The 17,015-nt window shown below is 38.3% G+C and overlaps 1 protein-coding gene across 1 annotated transcript in view; it reads left to right on the forward strand.

The window, feature by feature from the left end:
* ZNF804B (zinc finger protein 804B) overlaps positions 1–17,015 on the forward strand; it is a 232,808-nt gene that overhangs the window by 32,190 nt on the left and 183,603 nt on the right. The window lies entirely within an intron of this gene.

Here is a 17,015-nt window from a genome sequence, read left to right on the forward strand (position 1 = left end):
CTACAAAATGGGAGGGTGGGGAAGATGGAAGAAAGGACAGCATTCAAAAGAGGGATTTAGAAAGATTGTCCTGATATGCAGGAGGATTTTAGGAAGGGCAACACTCAACAGTGATTGAGGCTTGTCAAGGTATCAAGCAGACCTTCTACCACTATGTTAGTAATACTAATGAGGACTAAATGAGGAAAATGTGGGCCTATTGCTAAAAGGGTGGGAAGATTAGTGACAGCTGACAGCGATACAGCTGAGGTGCTCACTGCTGTCTTGGCCTCTGTCTTCACTGACTGTAGTCACTTCACTAGTAAAATGTAACTAGTCCGACTTTGATGTCTTGAAGTTCAGGATGCAGCTGATGTGAAAGTGTTTTCTAACGTGAGGAAGCTCTTGCTTTCTGATAGTAGCTCACACTCTTTAATAGTGGTGTTTAGGTGGATTTTTGTTAAAAAACATGTTGGCAGATTGTGGGAATATCTTAATGCTTCAGAGCTGGTGCAGCTGTCAAGGAAGTACTTAAAGAAAAAAGCTTTGATTGTTGAAATGTACTGTGATGCACTAAACAGAGTATTAACATACAAAATGCATTTAATTTGAATATTTATTATAATGCTGGCACAATGAAAGGGTCACAGCAACAGAGACAGCTGGGAGTTAACTCACTGCTATGCCGTGTATGTCTAACCAGCCTGCAAAATACACGTCTTTCTGAAAGCATTGTCTTCTTTCCAATTAACACTGTTCTGCTTCTTGCTCAGCCTAATGCCCTACCCCATAGTCATGCATTTCTGAGGTAGATGTGCATTTCTGTAACTCTTTATGGAGTATGATAAGCAGTGTGCTTGATGTTTCAGTTGAAGAAGTACTTCTTCAAGACACCTGCGCCATGTGAATGTCTTCCAGATGCCTAACTGAATCCAGCCTAAGGACTAACTGTGTGGACTTGTCACATGAATAGGTGTGGAGTTAACTCAGTTTAGAGACTTGTGACTCTCATTCTTTATTGGAGGTGGCTGATTCAGCCCCAAGTTTTCCAATCACAGTGATTGCTGTTGCAAATACACAGGAGAATAGACTCATGGAGCCTGTGGGAATCAAATACAAATGAATCAGCTTCAACAGACGTGGCAGATTTATAGAGGGTTAGAATCTACTTTATACAAGTCGTATGCTCTCAGAAAAGGTTGGGTTGAAAAGAGATGATGTACAGGAAAAAAAGTATTTTCAAGTATAGCAAAATACTGGAAAATAGTTATTAAACCCTAAAGTAAAAGCATAAGGAAGAAACATGAAAAAACCATGTTAAGAATACACGGGAATGAAGAAGAAAGAACGTAGATGAAGAAAAGAGAGATTTTGGAAGGTGCAAAGTTGCTGTAGGAAGTCAAGTCATTCACCTCATATACATGTGCACACCTTTTTCTCATTTGAACAGCTTGGTGTTAAAAGCAAGAACAGCAGCAAAGGAAAGTTTAATCTGTTCATATGGATAAGGTTTTGAGGATCAATAGCTCAAAAAAATCCTGTGAAAAGTGAATGCAGGTCTTTTACAAGATGTGCGCCAAAATCTGGTTTAGAACTTGAAATCCTGAAATCTGATGTTAGACCCAAACTAACATGGCAAAACACAGGAAAAAAATACAGTATCTTTTTTTCTTTTTTTTTTTTTTTTTAATATGCTGCAAAATTTCCTATGTATTTTGTTTTTTTTTTAAATTAAAGGGAGCCTACTCTTTTGATAGTTTTGTGGTTTGCTTAAGAATCATTAATAACTTAGGCACCTTCCAGCCTAGCTTCTTTGTCTGACACCTATTCAGCTGTAACTATGAAAAATTACTTGCACACAAAGGCTTTTCACTCCCTGGAAGTACAGACTAAAGTTAAACCATTAATTTTTCAGGAAATTTAAACTGACTACTTGGCCATTGCCAGATGTATTTTGTAAGGAAGGCTTTTTTCATGAAAAGTCTAGTCTTGCTTGTTCCTTTTTTGCTTTTAGAGTGCTTTTTAACACCTACATTTCTGGGCCTATGCTAAAAAAGAAAAAAGGATGTTTTTTCCCCTCTGTGAAGTATTTAAACAAAATATCTTTTTCTGAATATGTCTCAATCTTTCTCATGGTATTATTTGGCAGCAGAAGCTGGAAGCTATGTCCAGCGTCAGAACATTACTCTGAATCCATCTTGTCTTTAGGGTCGATCTAAACCATTAGAAAAGATGAAATGGTAAAAATACAGCAGTATCAACACCAACAAAATAATTTGTCCCATTCCTTTTTTCTCTGGCAAAGAATTGCATTACAACACTACCCAGTTCAGGTCTTGAAAAGGTCTGAAGCCTTGTTTTTGGCTTCAAAATAATTTTCCTTGAAATGAATTTTAACTACTTCTTTATATAGTTGGTCAATAAAGCCTTAAATTTAGAATTCGAGTCTGTAAAGCTGAAATATCTCTGAAAGAGCAAGCACAGTATCATTTCAAATTGTATTGACCATGAATACCTTAAGAAATACCTTGAGAAATAAACAAGGATATCCTTTGTCCTTTCTTTGATATGATTTAAAAAGGTCTCCAGAAAACCTTTTTATTGCTCTCTAACTCGGTATATTACAGAAGTATTTTTTTCTAGTAACAAAGTTTTTGTCATTTAAGTTCCCTTTTTGTCCACTTTTTAAAGTTACTTTCTAGTTCATAGGTTTTCCCATGTTGCAATTAGAATTAAAAAGTAAGATTATGCCACATATTAATTTTCCAGAATTACTTCTTGAAAATTTTGCGTATATTAACTGTTTTGTCAACACCTTAGAAAAGGGATTAGTGAAAAGGGATTTAATGAACTTTTCACTAAGTCCGTAAGACTTGCTTAGCAAGTTACTCCATGTGGCATAATTTTACTTATTTATGTATTGGTTTCAAAGCCAGTGAAGTTGAATCGACTTAAAATGAGTGTTAATGTTTTGTAGTACTCTGTTGAATAGCACCATACAATGTGTTCAGGCAGTTTGGTTCATAAGAGCCTAGAAATAAAATACTGCAGTAATCTCAAAACAATTAACTGCTGAACGACAGAGACTGAATTTTAGTTTGGGTTGAGAAGGTGTTGAGAATTAATGCCCAAAAGTTTCTTCATATTGTTGATCCTCACTATGTTCTAATGAAATGGATATCACTTCTGTTTTTTATTTTAGGGGTTCCCCTTCCATTCTGAGTTTTTGCTGACTGAGTGAAATGTTGCAACCCTTTTGATAGTCAGAAGTAAAATAGTCCATTTAATGTTATAAATTATAGATTATATTTTCAAGACCGGGCTGATATATGGGTGTCTATGTTGATTTTTCCTCTCTTTCTTTTCGTTTTTTGGTAAAATATTCTGAATTTCATGGAGAACACATATGATCTTTTTATTTAAACATAGGGTATGACTTATACCCTTTCTCTAGTCTGTTGACCTTTCCCCCAGCCTTCATAACCAAGTCCTGTATTTTTGTGTCAACCTCAGCACGTATTGAATGGCACCAAAGTCAGAGAGCTGTGCCAGCTGAAGACAGCATAGCTGTGCTTGTTTTACTGTCCCTTGGAAAGGCTTCTCTCACACATGTTAAACCAGAAGAGCAGGCTGTGGGACTAATTGTGTTAAGCCAGCTCAACTACCACCTCAACTTCATCAGAGATAAAGCTACTGAAATGGTGCCACTCTCCTGCTGAGATGTGAAAATGTGTGGGGAAAAACCTGTGGTCAAGGTTTCAAAAGCCGGGGAGAGTTCTGACAAATGTCCTGCATTAGTTCACTGCAATAGTGAGCCACTGACCCAAGGAATCAGAATGGTCTTTGAACCAGAGAGTTTTAAGTCAGATCACCTTGGGATCAGCGAAAGCTCAAAATTGTAACTTTCTCCGTGGTCCTCTCTCTGGAAGAGGGAGGAAAAAAATCACAAGTCCAGCCTCAGAAATATTTCTAAATTGCTAGCAAAGTTGGTGCTTTAGTCTTTATACCCATAGCTGGGCCTCATCCCCATTGGGCTTACCATGAACTGGAAACCACATCATCACCAGCCCCTAACAACTCTGCTGCCTTTCTGGTTGGCAGAACCACAGCCTAAGGGTAGTAAGAGAGGATGGCTTGCTCTTCAGTGCTTTCCATCACTTCTCACACAGATCTCTAAATATTACATAGGTACTTTAGATAGGGATCTTTAATATAGAAAGTAATGAAATCCAGTTTCTAGTGGGAACACTAAGGCTGAAAAGAAAAGGAACTCCAGTGTTTAGAATTAACTATTTTTTCTGAGAGTTGTGGGTTTTTTCTTAGCATGAAGGAAGAAGAAATAGAGACCTGTTTAAACTTTCAGAATGTAAATCTTAAACAGAAACCTCAATTAGTTGGAATAAACTTCACTTTAGAAATTATGAATAAATGAAAATACAGTGGAAGCTATGGTTCATGTAAAAGTTCTTGAAGTCTGCTGCATACATAAAACTGATTTCTTGTCAAAATATTCAACCTGTGAAAAGTGTCATGTTTATGATTTTACTGGTCTGATGCCACCGTCATGCAATGAAGTTATTATAAGAGGAAAATTCAGCAGTGAAACAAAAAATTATCAGTAAAAATTTGTTTATAGAAAAAGGCCTGTGTTTATACATATAACACATTTATTTATTTAAATACTGCCAGTGTATCACATATGACAAAGGTTGTATGAATTTCAAGAAGTTTGAGTGACAGTTCTGGTAGCGTTATAGAGGAATTAGTGTAACTTGATTTACTGCTTTTATGTATTCTGGCTGTAGGAAGACCTGCTCTGTCTATGTAGTTCTCAGTGTGGCTTATAGTGACAAAATAAGTACTAAAATGAATGTGCCCCTCAGGACAGTGTTGTTCTATATGCTGTGTTGAAGAACACTTCAAGGCAGATCCAGCTTTACATTTTGACTCCCGGTCTTGCACCTTTGAACATGACGTCTCTGCTGGCATGTTAATTCTGTTTGTAGCTTCTAAGATGCTTTCCCACAGCATCTCCATGAGTGTGGCAGTATGCAGAAAGATCCTCTTACCAATTCTGTAGGCAGCATGGCTTGTTGAGGCAGTACCAGTATGGCCTCATCATGGGTTCTGTCTGTACTGGATGTTACACAGACACTTCCCCGATTTTGCCACTAGTTTGATTCCATTGCTAATGCTCATGGAGGAGTATCTATACGAAATAGGAATTGGATGAAAGATAAGAATATCATACATCTCTTGGCAGATTGAGGAAATGACAGATGAATGGATTTTTAGGTACACCCTTTGTTTTCTTTCCTTTAAGAGGCATGTGCTTTGTCCTTTTTGTGCCAGTTGCACGAATGTACTTCAGTTAGAAGTTTTTCTAGTAATTTAAGTGAGTAGATAGAAACTTATATTTTTGACTTAGCTCTGTCAGCAAGGCTGTCCGTGCTATTATGTAAATTCAACATCAGTTCACTAAGTGATTTTCCTGGTTTAACAACATGAGCTTATGCCATACTTTTATGGAAGCACAAAGGGAAGAATTGATATAAGAGGCCCAATATTAAAGGCCAGAATGAATGAACTAAAAAAATAAGCTTCTGGCGAATGTGGAAATATTTAGTGTATTTTGTTGCATAACAAGGGCTCTAATTTTTGGTGTTGCCAAAATATGCAAAATCTCAAATCCATAGTAGTGAGTCAGAATCATCCTACTAGCCAAAATCTGTCATGTGAAACAAGAAACCTGTGAGTTCAAGGTGCATTAGAAACTGGCAAAAGCATCTTAAAATACTGAAATAGATGCTAAATAAACTGGTTTGTGCGGGAAAATTTTGTCAAAATTAAGTGCTTCAGTGGAATCTCAAATGGTTATGGTTCCAGGTTACTTCTGGGATGGTATTTGGTATATCCAGTATGTTTTGTTTACTGTGAAATATCTTTCTGCTCAATTGGTTTATTAAGAATCAATGGATATGGCAGATCTTGTTACTCATACCTGTGTTGAGTTCTATTTAAAATTTATGCATGATTTTTTGTATTTTTTTTTTATATTAAAACATTTATTTAATATTTATTTCTTTAACTTGCTCAGCGTTTTCTGTCAATACTTTTTTTCTTTTGACATATTTTTAAACCTACAGAAAGAAAAGCATCTTTCAAAGGTTTGGAAGTTAGTACTAAATAATGACAAAAATACCCCCAAATCTCTGAGTGTTTCTGATATGTGTATCTATTTTAATAGTTCTGATAAACATTCAAGCTTCACATCTAACACTGTGTACTGGTTGGGTGCATTTTCAACTTCTTGCATCAAGAAACATGATCATATTTTGTATATTATACTAGGTGTGGTACAGCTTTTGCCAAAACGAGGGGAACTGAATTTCCTGTATAATGAATGATCAGGGTGACCCTGTTATATATGTTGTTTATGACAAGTATTGTATACTGTGTCTTTATGCTGAAAGAAGCCTCTGCCAGAATCTTGTCCTTCAAGTGGTTAGGTATTAACATGTTTGGATTTTGTTTCTCTGTTTGGTTTTTTTTTTCATATCTGTTCTTATCCACACAGCTCATGATATGCAGATACTATTCTTTTTAGAAGAAGTACCAGCATAAAATCTGATTTCTTGCTAATTTGAGTCAACAGAGCTGCAATTGTCATATGTTGTTTGTTATTCCTCAGAAGCAGGTAGCAGAGAGTCATCATTTGTAGTTTATTACCTTATTGATAGCACTGTATCATGCACTCAAAACTTCCATTAATGCCAGGGTTTTAAGATATAGACAGTGCATAATACTAAAGGGTTTTCCTTTTCTAGTTTTTTATTAAGCCACCAAGGCCATTTGTGCTTCAGTTAAAATTTCAGCAAAGACATAAAAGTAGTTTTCTCTTCAAAGCTGCTGAAATAGCACCTTCTTAGATTTTTAACTCTTTTTACCTCTTCTCCACATTAAAAAAATTAAAAGTTGTTGTTCAACCCAGCATTTGGCCTTGTTGAATCTCATATTGTTGTATTCAGCCCATCTTTCCAGCTTGTCCAGGTCCCTCTGCAGAGCCCTCCTTCCCTCCTGCAGATCAGCACTCCCATTCCACTTGGTGTGAATTTGCAAATGGCAAACTCGATCCCCCCATCCAGATCATCAGTAAAGATATTAAACAGGGCTGAGCCCAGCACTGATTCCAGGGAGGACACCACTAGTGACTGGCTGCCAACTGGATGTTATGCCTTCTCCTGTACTGTCACGTCAATAAACTACAGTGCTATCTTACAGTGTAATATTTCTCTCTTTCATGGGAAAAATAAGTCTTTCATCAGTGGCACCTTTCCACAATGCTTTTTGTTCCTGCCAGGATTGCCCTAATGTTTTTATGGCGCTTGAGGTCTGTGTCAGTAATTTTAACACCTCCATTTTGTTGCTTTTCCCTTTCAGCAGTTCAGTTACTTCCTTTAGGAACTGGCAAATCTACCTTCTTCTCAACTGTGCAGGCTAGGCCAGCTCATTCCTTTCATTATCTATGTTGATTGCATATTTACTGTTCTCATCAACATTAATAGTTTCCCTCTCCTTATTGTACTTTCAAATTTTCCCTGGTAATCATTCTTCCACTGTCATATTCTTACTTACTCATTTTCCTCTTCCTGTAAACTGCAGCCATGCACAGACCTTCATCTGCTTTTAGAGCTTCATGTTTTCCTTTTTTCCTCCACACTGAAAAACCAAGCTAATGCAAATAAGGCAGATCTCTTTATAATTTTCCCCTGTACTCCCTAATTTAAAACTCATTTCATTAACCCCACTATCATGAATTTTATCTTGATTCAACCTTCTCTATGGATTCGCATCCATGGAGCAGATACACATTCAATCAGTACTCATTCTAATGTTTCCTGTCCATTACTATCATTTTTCCACAGCACTAATTCTTGATCTGTGTTATTTTGCTGTGCTTCTTTCTTCCTTTGAGAAAAATCACAAGAATTTCAGTGAAAATCACCCAGGATTCCAAATCAGAGGCATCATCCATAGCCCCTTTAACATGAGTTTTATGTTGTCAGCTTTGCTGATATGGTGGGTGGTCAGTGGGTTCTTCTGATTCTCACGAGAGTGTTCTTCAGACTCCCATGCTCCTCTCATGGCCTTGTTTTTGTAGACAACACATTTTTTAGACAACATATTATATATGCTGTAATGACATTAAGAGCAACGCCAACCAAATTAGGCAAACAGAAAACTGATTCTTTTACTATGTTTTTTTTTAATCCAAACTCCTCATGTTTTCATAATACTCTTCTTAGCTTCCTGCAACTCAGGGGCTCATTCTTGTTTCCCCTCACACACCTTGACCTTTCCAGTTCTATTTCCAAGGCAAGGATTTGTGCTGGAATATGTTAAAATGGCTGTTGGGTATAACTTAGAAATTAATGTTTTTAGTTGTTCTTCAAGACAAGGAAATTAAAAGGAGGCATTTTTATGAAGTTCGTTCATTCTGCAAACCCAGTATACTCCTGAAACCCCATGCCATATTTGTTCCATGGTCTTTGCTAGGAGCCTCAGAAACCCTGTTTAGGGAATGGCTTGTTTTCCAGAGAAATAACTGAAGAGTTAAAAAATATATAAAATCCACATCTTTATCAGCTTTATGAAAAGCTTCATATACGACTGCAACTGCAGTAGCAGCTGGTTGATTAAGATATTATTTGAAGTTAAATAAATATTTTTCCATTTTATACACCTTTTAATTTTTTTATTTTGATTAGATAATTTATTTTATTTATTGTTGTTTTTATATCTTCCATATTTAGTAACTGAATGGACAGTAAACATGGCTTCTGTACCTAATAATCCAGTGTCATAAATTCCAGAGGGCCCAGACCTTTCCTTTGGCATTTACCAAACATACAAATCATACTAAGTTTAGTGGGAGGCTTATATGTAAGAATCTTGGTAAAAACACACCCATAGGAAAACTGGGATTGTTGCATGAAATATTTTTAAACTCAATACAAACCCAGAGTTGTTTCCTTTATCAACCAAAAAAAATTTAAAGCAGAATATTTTTTGTGGTGTGGCAGAGAGTGCAACAGTGCAGAGGTTTGTATTTATACTCCAGCATTGGGATCAGTGAAATTCCCTCTCCAATGATTTTTGTTACAGATGATGTTTAAGTGTATGATTGCATAAAAATTGTTCAGTTGTTGTTTTTTTCAGTTTTGACATAAAAGGAGTCATAACTTTTTTCCTTTATTTTCCCCATGCTTTTAACTTGTTACATGTATTTGCATAGAACTTGTAGCTACAGCACCTAACAATTTCAAGACCCAGAAGGTGCCACATAGTGTGTGCAGTGTATGGCATTATTCACTAGGTTGGTGGCTGAAGAGTTTTCAAACTTCGTATCTCAAGAAAAATCTAGCCATTGATGACCCTTGTGAGGGGCTGATTTAAAGGGGGAACCACAGCTAACATAGTAAGAGTGTGATGAAGAGATTGTAGAGGAAGATTTCAAAGTGGCTGGCCAAGTTAAGTGAAACAAACTGCAGTAGTGCCCCCTGGTTCCCAGTTGTCAGAAAAACTTTATTCCTCTAAGGTACAGGGAATTTCTGCCATTTCATGCTTGGAATATTGCTTTGGGCTTGTTCTTCTGAAGTGTAATCTTTTTTTTTTCATTTTTATCTGGTTGACTAGGCAGAAAGTGAAAAAATCCAATTTTCAATGGATGAAAGTAATTCTGTACAAGTGGAAAGTTATACCTGCTTCATTAGAGGAGTAAGGGCTAAGTTTTTTTATTTGTATCCTTGGGGAGAGTCTGTCACATAGAGAGTGTTTCTGGTCCTTGTTTAGGGTCCTGTTCTTATTCAGGCTCCACCTGTAGTCCATGGAGAGGTTTGTCATTTGGGATGCAGGGAATGGCTGCCTCTGTCCGTGAGGCTGTCTCCCTTCACTATCGCTTATGCTTCTGAGCAGCCGCACGCTGCAGTGATGATTCTCAGATTTGGTGCCTAACTTAGTGGCTATCCCTAAAACACCCATATCTGCTCTGGATGTGACAGCCCTGATTTTTCTGCTGTATGCTTCAAAATTAATTTTTGGGGTCAAGATACTCCTGCTATATTAGGATATTAGGATCCTGAGCTTAGGCTGTATTTAACTTAAGAAAAGCAAGGAGAAGGAGCCAAAACATACAAGGGTTTTTTACCTGAACACCAAGCAAACACACAGTAGAGACTCAATTGCTTTCTCATTTACTTACGTTTATTTACCTACTCCACATTATCAGCAGATCAGCAATTATAACGACTGAAAAGTTGTTTGTTCTCACCCCATAAGAAGTATTACCGTCACTTATAGAAGGTACCAGCTCACAAAGCTAGGATATTCTGTAACATGCTGGTGAGAAAACTGCTGGAATATATATGTGCAGTTCCTTATCACCTACAGGTATCATTAAGAGGGTGGTCAAATGGAACTGAAAGAGAAAATCAAAACCTGCATATGCTGAAGACAACTGCATGAGCTTCAGTAAGATGAAGTGTCATGTCCTGCCCCTGGATCACAACAACCCTGTGCAATGCTACAGGCTGGGGGAGGAGAGGCCTGAGAGCTGCTCAGCAGAACAGGACTTGGGGGTGCTGGTTGGCAGCAGCTGGACATGAACCAACCATGTGTCCAGGTGGCCAACAAGGCCAACAATGGCATCTTGGCTTGTATCAAGAAGAGTGTGGCCAGCAGGACTAAGAAAGTGATTGTCCCTTTGTACTTGGTACTGTTGAGGCTGCATTTTGAGTACTGGGTTTGGTTTTGGACCCCTCACTTCAAAGAGGACCTTGAGGGCCTGGAGCATGTCCAGAGAAGGGCAACTAAGCTGGCAGAAGGTCTTGGAAATATGTCCTATGAGAAGCAGTTGAGGTAACTGGGGTAGTTTAGTCTGGAAGAGGCTTAGGGAAGACCTTATCAGTCTCTACAACTACTTGAGAAGAGGTTGTAGTGAGGTGGGGCTTGGTCTCTTCTGCCGTGTCTCAAAGTGAAATAATGAAAGGAAGTTTGTTTTAAGTTTCTAACAGGTTCAGATTAGATATTAGGAAAAAAAGTTTCCACTGAAAGAGTGGTTAGACATCTCAGGAAGTTCCCCAGGGAGGTGGTAGAGTCACCATTTCTGGAAGCGTTCAAGAGGCATCGAGGTGTCACTTGGGGATGTGGTTTAGGGATCATTATGGTGGTGCTGGGTTGACAGTTGCACTCAATGATCTTGAAGGTCTTTACCAACATTGATGATTCTGTGATTCTGTATAGTTTGTCTAAATAGTGAATAATGGCAGCTAGAGAAACAAGAATTCTGTGAGTACCTGGGAGGCTGCAAAAATGTGGTTAAATGCTTTGCAATTATTAAGATAAGATTGCCTCTGTAATTACTGCATGTAAAATGTGCCAAAAGGAATGTGACTTGATGTAAGGGGATATAATTTAGTGAAGAGACAGTTTCGATCAATAACAAGACAACTACCTGACTTGGAGATCTATACAATTGCGGAAGAGCTTTTGTAAAAAAAAAAAATTAAAAGCTCCATCCTTTAAGACATTTAAAATTATAGTAGGAAACATCAGGGAAAAATTCTATTTTGACAGGCGGTATCTCTTTCTCCTAGTTCCTTTCTAAAGCACCCATAAGTATTGCTGTAATACCTGGGTGCTTCAAGATGGACTAATGGGCCTTTTGTCTGTAATTCATATAATTTTCTGATATGGTTAGGCTTTTGAGTGGCCTGAGTATTTTGCGATATAGCCTACTGATAATGTTTTTTCTCCACTGAGATAAATGCTTACTAAGTGAACCCTATTTTGAAACTAACAGTATGTTTTCATAATTTTCTATCAGTGTATTCTCTTGATAAAATTTATAGTTCATGTGTTAATTTTTTTTGCCAGACGTATTTTTGTAAGCATATCAGTTTGGCACTTACAGGCGCTGTGAAAAGCAGTAAAAACAGTAATCTTCCTTTCTTCTTTTTCCCTTTTCTTTCTTTTCTCCCTTTTTATATGTAGGAATCTAGTACATGTAAACTAGTAATGTGTAAACATCAGCATGACCTACTTTTTGATAGGAAGAGCTGAAATGTTCAGTTATGACAGTGTTAGGTTAATGGTTGGGCTCAATGATTTTAAGGGGTTTTTTCAGGCTAAATGATTCTATGGAGAAGTATGAGGAGGGATAACTTCTGTTTATGTTCACTAGGTTTGAGGAAATTAGTACGTTTATATCCAGAGTCTGGTATTTGTGTGTTTTCATGCAATGCTGACAAGTTGCCTTGCTTTTGAGGTAATTCTCATCTCCAGAAAACAAGAACACCAGAAGCAGACATAAGGAGAACTTGAATGTAGAGGACTGATGGTACAGAGGGAAAGCAATGGCAGCATGAAGTGAGGGCCTTGGGATACCAAATGTTCTGTGGAAATTCCCCCTTGTAATGATAGCATGCACACAATCCAAACTGCTACATAATTACAAGATGTTTTTAGTATAAATGAAGTATATTAGTGCTATGACTTCCACAAACAATGGAAACTTCCACAGTACCAGGTTTAAACTGAGGATGGGCCATTCCAGTGTAGAAAACAAGAGCTGCATTTACCCTAGGAATATCTCCACCACTCTAAGCTTTAGCAGTCAGTGGGGCCACCTGCCTCCCTGCCAGCCCTTGGGTCTCACACCCCAACAATCTGCTGACTCTCACACCACACTCACAGCCATCCTCTAGTTGTTCATGTACTCAGTAACTTTTCCCTCCAGCTACTCTTGCTCTTAGACCAGGTGGTAATCACAGTAAATTGTGCCTCTGTCTCTCTTCTGTTCAGTCTGTGTCCAGCCCCTTCAGCCTGTGAAAAGGGTGACAGAGTTTTTTTCTCTTCTTCAAAAATACATGGTGCCATTTCTTGTTTCTTAAATCCTGCCCAGATGATCAGAATAATGCAAGAATTCTTTATATGGTGCTGAATCAGTATACTTTTTCAAATATTCTTAAGAAAAGTAGATTTAGTTTGGTATCTTTTATTAAAGCTCTGAAGAAAAGATGCAGTGAGCTCTCCAGTTCATGTACTGATTATAAAACGTGTACTTTAGGAAAATACAGGTTTAAAAAATTAAATTTATGCATTTTTCTTCCTGCCTTTGTTAAAAAATCTGGGTCTTGCTGCTTGGGGTTTTTTTTGGTTTGGGTTTTTTGTTTTGGTTGTTGCTTTTCCTTTGTTTTGTAGTTTTTCTTCTAGCATATACATCATTACTTCATCTAGTTTACTGCTATCTAAAGAGTAAAAGGAGAACCTGTCTGTAATTTCTGAGTCTTAACCTTGAGTCCTAATATTGTTCTGCCTGGTTTGTGCAGCCTTATTTCAAACATTGTAATAATCTTGCTATGATTAGGTAATCAAAGAAACAGAGTGTACTTGACATACTGTGTTATTACTTTATGCAGTAACACTACCATATCTTCTGATTCACTACTTCTTCCTGTAGAATCCAATTCACCTTTGCTTTTTTCTTTATTTCTTGTTCTCATCTAAATGTCCTAATGTTTTCGTCTAGCTAGGTGTATGTGTGTCTTCCTGGATTTAAGAGATATAATTTTCTATTGTACATTTTCTGTGTTTCTTTTCTTTGGCTTAGGTTTTGTGTTCTGTCCTCCTTTAAGCTCTCTGCTGTGGGTGCCTTGTAGCTCGCTTTGGATCTGAATGTGTTTGTTTCAGTAATATGATATTTTTTATTTTGATGCTAATGAAGTCTGCTGCAGATATTTTCTTCAAAATTGTTAATTTGGTCTCCTTGGTTTAAAGAGTTAATTCTGTCCTAGAATTCGATGGTTCGAGACAATCAGGATTTCCTAATTGTCATCTTGTTTAACTTTGACACTATTAAGGCAGAATGTTGTTTATATACTATTAGTAAGTTGTGTTTAGTTTTCAGCTGATAATAAATTATCGATCAAATTAAAGCACAAATTGAAGAAAGGAGTTGAAACTTTCTGACTCTTAATTGCAGGTCTGCAAATATTGATACTAGACTTAGAAATGAAGAAATTTCTAACTCATGGTAATGCAAGTCAGGCCTTGGGTTTGCATATTTGCTTCATGAGCTTTTATAAAAGCCATGTCTAGGAGTACTTTGTTAAGTCACAAAATTATACTTGATTAAAACCCAAGGATTTACTAAGCCTTGGAGAAAAGCTTGTGTTCTCTTCTGTCTGTGAAATCTGGTGTGTTGTAAGGCAAAGTCCTGTGGAAGGATATACTGATAACTAGCAACGAACAGCGCTCTGATGAGTTACTCTAGCTAAGATCTCCAGCAGACAGCTTTTGTATTACACCTCTAAAAAGGAAGTATGACATGGAAAGTACGGCTGAACATTTTTCTGCTTTCCTGTTTCTGTGGTTCTTTCAAGGGACAGCAAAGGATGAGAAGTGAATATTCTGTCATAAACCCTGTATTTTTCCTCTCTTTTGCATAGAAAAACCTTTGCAGCTTCATGGTGAGAACTGCTGAATGTAATTCATACCATGTATTTGTCTTATTTTTCAATAATATAATGCAAAAGATTTTTAAAAAATTGAACTGTTGGTGTCATAGGTTAGGAAGCATAGTCCCGGAAGGGATGTCCTTGCTAAGGGGTGCTTACAGCTTCCTCTGGGACCTGATAGAACCTATCAGCTGGCCAGTTTGAATATGGACAATTCTTTGAGCCACTTAAAGTTGTGACCGCCTCTGTGATCCACACTTAAGAATAGACAAACTCCCCCCCAAGCTCTCTCTTGTTTCCGGCGCTGGCACAGGTGGCTGCAGGCCCCGTGCGGGGGCCAGTGGGCCCGGCCAGGCCCTGCTTGGGCCAGGCCGGGCCGGGCCACGGCCATCCTGGAGCCGATGGGCCTGTTCCAGCCGTGGAACCCCCCCCCCACTGCCTTGCTGTGGGCGGCCAGAGCGGCTCGGAACCCCCCCCTCTCCACTACGATAAGCCGAATTCCAGCTGCAAGGCTGAGGTGAGATTAACCCTTTTATTGCTGTGAAGAGCTGAAAACCTGAGGGAGGAGAGAGAGGAGATGCTTAAAGCTGAAAGTCTGTTGTGAAGCTATGATATATCAGAGTATCCCGTTGTAATTTCATGAAGATATGGGGAGTGGAGTGTTCAACTCGTAAGCAAAAGCACCTGCGCTGAGATAGGCAGATGCTGATGCAGCTGCAATTTCATGAGAAGTTTGGACAGGGAGAGATGAGCCAGATGAGGACTTTTGCTCCAAATGGGAAAGGAGAAAACCTCAGTTCCTAGAGATGAACCAGATGAGGACTTTTGCTCCAAAGAGGAAAGGAGAAAACCTCAGTTCCTAGAGATGCTCCCAGAGATAGTCCTAGAGATGAAGATGAGGAAGACCCTTTGCTCCCAGGGAAGGAGAAGGGCCTCTGGTTTTTGTTTCTGAACGGCTCAACCTTAAAATTGTACCCCAAAAACTTCAAGAGTGGACCCTCGAAAGCAGTTGCGGGAAAAGCTGCAAGTCGGGGGAAGGGACTCACATGCGAGCAGAGAGACTCCTCTTCCTAAATGGACTGAACAATATTTGGAAGTGGGTGGCTGTCTCGTTCTGATAGTTTCTCCATAGCACAAGCAAGAAGAGACTTCTCTTTCTAAATGGACTGAACAAGGTTATTATAGAAGTGGTAAACAGACTGAACATCTTAAGGGTTGTCTTTTTACATTGTCAGTGGGAGAAGGGAGGAAGGTGGGGGGAGGAGGAGAGTTCTGAAGGTGGTATAATTTTTTTTCCCTCTTTTAGGTCTGTTAATAAACTTCTTTATATTCTTTCAAGTTTGGTGCCTGCTTTGCATTTCTCCTAATTCTTATCTCACAGAAGATAAACATTAGTGAGTATTTTGGACCAAACCACTACAGTTGGTAAACTTGTAATGTTTCACTGTTCTATATCTATTTATGAAATTTAAGCCTATCCAAATTTAATCATGAACAGCTTTTTGTGTTGTTGCTGAAGAGTTTTTTTCTTTTGGTTTGTTGTTTTTGTAAAAAGCAGGTTTAGTATATTGCCACTGTAACTAGGCATCACTAATGTTGGTTGTAAAACTTCACAACATTGTGAAGTTTGGAGAGGCTTATTGATTTTGTAAGAGTTTTGGGGTCTGTTGTGCAAGCAAAAGTGTTTACTACACTTACTAAGGCTTTCAGACGTATGGAAAATACTTAGCATCAACTCAGGCTAATTCATTGTCAGCTTTTTAAGTGTAAGGTACATGATTACTACACACAGCTTTCTATGCTGTTTTCAGTGGATGGTTAATTCAGTCCCTAATAAGCTATCAAAACAAGTATTAATATCTTTAAGGGCACTGTCATTTATATAGATAATTAGAGGATAGCTGAGCCAGTACTGGCACAGGTTTTTTAAGGAAGAAACCAGAGCAAAAAAACCATGATCACATTATAAAATTAATGGAGGAAAGGAGTATAATAGAGACAATACATTTACATTTTAATAGAACATTCAATATTGTCTTTCTCAAAAGCTTATTTTGAAAGAGCTCATTTCAGGTTGCCACCTGCATTTAAACATAGGTGTATGGAAATACTTTGCTAGTTGCTAATGAATTGAAGTGGCCAGATAAGTGCCATGGAACCTTATGTTGGGGTTTTTTTACCTGCTCTCTGTATGACTCTTTGAAAAGTGGGAGAAGATGCTCTGGGAACTGCTGAGAGAGCACAAGTGGCTCCCCTTCCCCATTCTGGAGCTGGACAAGGGAGTCCATTCTGTGCTGCATGCAGGTGGTCCAGCAGATTCTGGGGTCTCCTGGCTGGCACAGATAAGCTGGCTGTCTGCCTGACAAGCCAGGAGAGGAAAATAAAGGAAACCAGAGTGCTTCAAGTTATGCCAGAGAAATGCTGTGTATGAAGGTGAGTGGCAGGCTGAGAGCAGAAAACTTAAGGCAGGCTTTGGAGGAAACTCAGGTCAGTGGCAACCTGAGCATTGTGTTTGGAGTC

This window comes from Aphelocoma coerulescens, chromosome 2 (genome assembly GCF_041296385.1).
Source record: "Aphelocoma coerulescens isolate FSJ_1873_10779 chromosome 2, UR_Acoe_1.0, whole genome shotgun sequence".
Taxonomy (NCBI): Eukaryota; Metazoa; Chordata; class Aves; order Passeriformes; family Corvidae; genus Aphelocoma; species Aphelocoma coerulescens.